Source organism: Triticum urartu, chromosome 3A, assembly GCF_056163025.1.
Source record: "Triticum urartu cultivar PI428250 chromosome 3A, HENAU_Tu73, whole genome shotgun sequence".
Lineage (NCBI taxonomy): Eukaryota > Viridiplantae > Streptophyta > Magnoliopsida > Poales > Poaceae > Triticum > Triticum urartu.
In genome coordinates, this window is record NC_141875.1 from 289,937,429 (window position 1) to 289,943,969 (window position 6,541).

Genomic DNA, 6,541 nt, shown 5'->3' on the forward strand with positions numbered 1-6,541 from the left:
CCATGTTCTCGCTCGTGCTCTCATTTACTGCATTTAAGACAACAACATTTCAGACTGCTGTGTGCTGCGATAATTGAACCCATTTCCTCTACATGACCTGTCATTTCCACAGTAACTAGATTAAATCCACTAGCATGTGTAGGAGTTGATTCAGCCATGTCTATGTTCCCTACCTTGCTATGCCTGCTATGCTTAGAGTCGTGTCGGGTCTGGTTCATCTGGGTGATGGGCTAGAGTGAAATGATTATGTCGGTAATGTGAGTGATGTGTTGAACATGATTTGGTAAAGGTATCGATGAGAGGCCATGTAGGAGTACATGGTGGGTTGTTTCATTGGAACCGTCCTTAAGCACTGAGATCTGTATGTGTGATTTAAGATTCAGTTACTACCATGCATTGGGCGCAGAAATATGACCTCGCTCGACTTATGAACCGCCCTGTCCTCTGTCCAGGAGTAGCAACTAGTTTCTGGTGTTTGTAGGATATGTGTTGGAGGCCGTGCGTAGTGCTGAACCTAGGGGTGGGCTATGATGCGGTAGATACACCATGCCGGGTATGTCGGGGGCCCATTTGGTGTCTCGGAACCCTGTACACATTGTTTGGGGCTGTGAGCGAAACCCCGGCCGGATCTCCTCGTGGATGGAACCCGAATAGGTGATAAACCTGGACTAGAGACTTGTGTGGTTAGTTAGGTCGTGGTCTACACCCACGTCGGCTTTCGCTTGAAGTCTGCCGAGCACATGTCCTGTGCAGATGCTAAGTGGTGGAAACATGTATGAAGAAGTACACCCTTGCAGGGTTAACATCATCTATTCGAATAGCCGCGTCCGCGGTAAAGGACTACTTCGTTGCCTATACAGTTCATAGACAAGTGAAAGTGGATACTCTAAAATGCGCAAGATAAGCGTGAGTGGTATGGATGGCGTCTTGTAGGGAGACGGGAGTGGATCCATAGTGGTGTATTGATTGGTGAATATGTGCACTCGTGGGTGCCACCTCAAAAGAGTCACTTGCAATCGTAGTACAGGATAGCCACTGAGTCATAGCTGGCTTGCTGCAGTTAAACTCCATCACCCCCCTTTGTTGATACTGATGCATATGTAGATAGTTCTGATGTAAGTCTTGCTGTGTACATTTGTACTCACGTTTTCTTAATTTATGTTTTTGCAGAGAGATTTCAGTCTCGCTAGTAGTTCCGCGTGGACTTCGACGTTTATCTTGTTACCTTAGCTACGATCTTGTGCCCTCTAACCAATCAAGTCTCTAGTCCAGGTTTATCTTCTATTCGGGTTCCATCCGCGAGGAGATTCGGCCGGGGTTTCGCTCACAGCCCCATACGATGTGTGCAGGGTTCCCGAGACACCAAACGGGCGACTTGGTACACCAGGCCATGGTGTATCTACTGCATCATAGCCCACCCCTAGGGTCAGCACTACGCACGACTTCCAACACATATCCTACAAACACCAGAAACTACTTGCAACTCCTGGACAGAGGACAAGGGCGGTTAATAAGTCGAGCGGGGTCATATATCAGGGCCCAACGTGTGGTAGTAGCTGTTCATGGATCACAAACACAGAACTCAGTTCCTGAGGACGGTTTTAGTGAGACAACCCACCATGTACTCCTACATGGCTTCTCACCGCTACCTTTACCAAATCGTGTTCACACACTTAGCTCATACACCATAGGACATGTTCACCACTTTCCAATTCATCCCCGATGAATCAGACCTTACTCAAATCGAAGCAGTAGCAGGCATGACAAACAAGCATGAATGAGTAGGCACATCAGGGCTCAAACAACTCCTACTCATGCTAGTGGGCTTCATCTATTTACTGTGGCAATGATAGGTCATGCAGAGGAAAGGGGTTCAACTACCGCAGCAGGTAACAATTGAAGCGTTGTTGTCCTAATGTAGTAAAAGAGAGCAGAGCGAGAGAGTGGGTTTGCGTCAGAATGAACAAGGGGGTTTTGCTGGCCTAGCACTTCTGAAGATCATATAGCTCTTCATCGAACTCATCCTTGGAACACGTCTATCGAGAGGGAACAACCACCGGCAACAGAGAAGGAACACAATCAATGCAATGCACAATATGATGCATGATCATGACATGTAAAAATGAGTGTGTTGGGCTAATGCAACTACAACCAGCTGGGTTTGAGTCATTTTGAACCAAAGGTTCAATCTCAAACTCAACTTATGAATTTAAATAGTGCCTTATCATGTTTTGAACTAAACAAGAAGGTTAAGTTTCTTAAACATGCATGAAACCAGTACATATGGATAGATTGGATTTTTCTGATCATTTTTCATTTGGAGTTACAGTTGATTTTATATGATGTTTAGAAGTTTATAACATTTTCTGAAATAAATAAACCATTTAAGATTTATTTAAATTCCAGAAAAGAATTACTGCATCAGCATGACGTCACCGTGACATCAGCGAGTCAACAGCGGCGGTCCAGGTCAAACCTGACCAGTGGGACCCATTGGTCAGTGACCCAGCGTCAGTTAGTGCCACAAACCGGTGGGTCCGGTCAATGGCCACGTCAGCGAGATCAACGCCGACACATGGGGCCACTGAGATTAACTTAAACTAAACATGGGTTAAACCGCGGTTAGTTAAGGGCGTGGGGCCCATATGTCATCGACACGTGACACTAACTAAACGTGATTAGCACCTAAACTAATGGTGCCACGTCATCCACCGGAGTTTAACCGCCGGTGACCTAAGATCGCGGCGGCGTCCGCGTCGGGATTGCGCTACGGGGCATGGTTTGGGGCGTGGTTGGGTTCTATGGAGAGCTGGGGCTGAGCCGCATCTGTGGGTGGTGGAGCTGGACCATATGGTCGCAGGAATCAACATCGACGACGAGGTTTGCAGCGGCCGTGGTTCGGCCGTGCTCGAGTTCCTCGCTAGGGTGTTCGGGAGGAGGAGCTGGTGGTGGCTATGGGTGCGAGGAGAGGTTCTGAGCACATTGGTGTGCTCGGGCATGGGCTGTAGTGACCGTGGCCACGGCGGCGACATGAACGGCGAGCGAAAGCTCACGGATCCGGCGGGTTCGACAGCTACGCGATGCAAATGAGGTAGGGGGAGAGGGGTTCGGGTGAGGGGCTCACGACGGTTCCAGTGGTGGCCTCTTAGAGCTCGGGGAAGGGATGAAGACGACGGAAGGACGCTGGCGATTTTAGTGGTCGTGGTTGATGAAGACGACGGGGAGAGCGCTCGGGGGCGTTCGGCGATGTGTAGCTCGTCGAGGACGAAGAAGAGATCGTAGAGGAGCTCTAGGGCACAGAGATAGGTTAGGGGGAAGGCTCTGGGTGCGGTGGTGCTCGTCGGCGCTCTTAGACACGCTCGGACCCGGGCAAGAGAGAGAGAGCAGAGGAGGGGGAAGAGGTCTAGGGAGAGAGGGGAAAGTGAGAGGGGATCAAGGGGGGTCGCATGGCGTCTCCAGCCAGCCTCCAGTGTCGGCAGAAGCAGGAGGTGTCTCGGGCGCGTGGACGGACGCGTCGAGCACGCGACCTCGTCCTTCTGGCGAGAGGAGGGAGATGACTGGCATCGGTAGCTGGGCTGGGCCATGCTGGGCCAGTCCAGGTGAACGCCAGGTAAGTCAGGTAAGTCCTCTCTCTCTCTTTTATTTCTGTTTTTCTATTTATTTTCTCTGTTTTGATTTAGTTTATAAACCAAATCAATTTTATAAATCCTAAAAATAGTTGTGGGCAGTAACTGAAATGGGGATGATAGAACCCCCAGCACCCCCTGAAACCAACTAGGGTTTACTAAAATTATTTTCAATGAACCTAAAATGCCCTTCTAAAATGTTCATCATCGTTGCCTTGGTCTTAAACCTCTGACAAAAATGGTGCACATATTTCTAGGACATCATAGGCTTAGTCTATTAAATCATACTCTATTTGCATTTGGGCATTTAAATGCTATAAAATAGTTTAAATGTCCAAATAATCATAAACTGAAATGTTTACTGTTGGTTATATTCCAAACGGTTGCTACAGTCATCGTTGCATGATTTTTGAAAGTGCCTAGCTATTTTTAATAAAGCCCTAAAGTCTACAGAATAATAGAAAACAAGAAATAAAAGAAAGAGATAGAGGAACCTTACCTGTAGCTTACCTAGCAGCCCACTTACCTCGGCCCAGTTCTTGTGACAGCCCAACTGGCCCGACTAGCCCAGTGGCCAGTCATTGTTCTCTTATTGCCAGGAGGACGCACTGCGCGAGGACGCACTGCGCATGGCCGCCACTCGCGAGCACGCGCCTCGCCAGCTCCTGCCGACTCATGCCTCGCTGGAAGCCCTACTCCATCATCACTGCATCATCTCCAACCTCTCGGTCACCGAGATCGCCGGTGACCTCCCGTCGTCACTAGCCCCTCCCCGAGCTCGACGAGGCCACCGCTGCAACCGCCGTGAGCTCCTCAACCAAACCACCCTCTCCTCCGACTCCTTTGCATGCCGTAGCCGCCATCCCACTGGTGACCAAACGCGCCGTCACCTGCGCTCACTGCCGATGACGCTCTGATGACCATTTGGTCCAGGGCGTGGGTCAAACTTACTCACCTCCACGCGTAGAGCCTCGCTAGCGCCTCACTGCGCTCGTTTGCGCACCGCAGCAGCATTTCTGCGAACACCCGAATGCCGGCTGCCGCATCCGTGCTCGTTGTCGTCAGCTCCGGCCACCTTAGGCCCGGCCACCACCACCATCCGACGCGGCGCATCGCCAGCGTCCTAGAGATGCCCTCAACGCATCGATCTGAGCCTTGTGGAGGTTTTCCGAGCACCTCCAGCAGCTCGGGCCTCGCGAGTGGCTAAACGCCGGTGGTTTAGCCCCTGTTGACCAGGGGATTTGACCTCCCCTGGGTCTATGACATGCGGGCCCTGCCCGGCTAATTAACCTAGTTTAGATTTAAACTTAATTAGTTTATCCTAGGTTAGTGCTAATTAAACTAGATTAGCTTAGTTAGCCACTGACACGCGTGCCCCACTAGTCAGTTTGACCTGGGCTAACCGGTTGACTCGATGGCGTCACCCTGACGTAGTGCTGATGCCATAAATCCTTTTCTGAATTTTTTATTTCTAAATAACCCAAAAATCCAGAAAATGATTTGAACTTCTAAAAATCATAAAAAATAATCTATAACCCAGAATGAAATAAGTTATATATGAAAAATGATCACAAAAATTCAATCTATACATTGGTACTGGTTTCGTGCATGTTAAAGCAACTTAACCTTGTTGTATAGCTCAAAACATGTTAATGCACTTTGGAAGTTCATAATTTGAATTTGAATTTGAACCTTTGGTTCAAACCATCTCAAACCCTTCTAGGCTAGCAGCATTAGCTCAAATCACATCATGTTGCCATGTCACATTCATGCATCATATTGTCACATTGCATTGATTGTGTTCCTTCTAAATTTGCCGATGTTGTTCCCTCTCAGTAGACGTGGTTTCGACGATGAGATCGATGACACCGATGAAGAACTATACTATCTTCAGAAGTGCCAGTCAAGCAAAACCCCCTTGTTCATTCCGATACAATCCCACTATCTCGCTTCTGCTCTCTTTTACTGCATTAGGACAACAACGATACGACTGTTACATGCTGCGGTAGTTAACCCCCTTTCCTCTGCATGACCTGTCATTGCCACAGTAAATAGATGAAACCCACTATCATGAGAAGGATTTGTTTGAGCCCTGATGTGCCTACTTATTCATGCTTGTTTGTCATGCCTAGTGCTGCATAGAGTTCAGTCAGTTCTGATTCATCGGGGATGAATTGGAATGGTGATGAACATGTCCTACTGTGTGTCAGATAAGTGTGTGAACACGATTTGGTAAAGGTAGCGGTGAGAGGCCATGTAGGAGTACATGGTGGGTTGTCTCACTGAAGCCGTCCTCAGGAACCGAGTTCTGTGTTGGTGATCCATGAAAAGCTACTACCACACGTTGGGCCCTGAAATATGACCTCGCTCAACTTATTAACCGCCCTTGTCCTCTGTACAGGAGTTGCAACTAGTTTCTGGTGTTTGTAGGTTATGTGTTAGAGGTTGTGTGTAGCACTGACCCTAGGGGTGGGCTATGATGCAGTAGATACATCGTGTCCCGGTGTACCGAGTCGCCCGTTTGGTGTCTCGGGAACCCTGCACACATCGTTTGGGGATGTGAGTGAAACCCTGGCCGGATCTCCTCGCGGATGGAACCCGAATAGGCGATAAACCTGGCCTAGAGACTTGTTTGGTTAGTTAGGTCGTGGTCTTCACCCACGTTAGCTTTCGCTTGAAGTTTACCGAGCACATGTCGTGTGCAGACGCTAAGTGGTGGAAACATGTGTGAAGAAGTACACCCGTGCAGGGTTATAAATGATCTATTCGAATAGCCGCGTCCGCGGTAATGAACTTCTGTGTTGCCTATAATATTTCATAGACAAGTGAAAGTGGATACTCTAAAATACGATAGATAAGCATGAGTGCTATGGATGGCGTTCTTGTAAGGATACGGGAGCGGATCCTCGGACCCG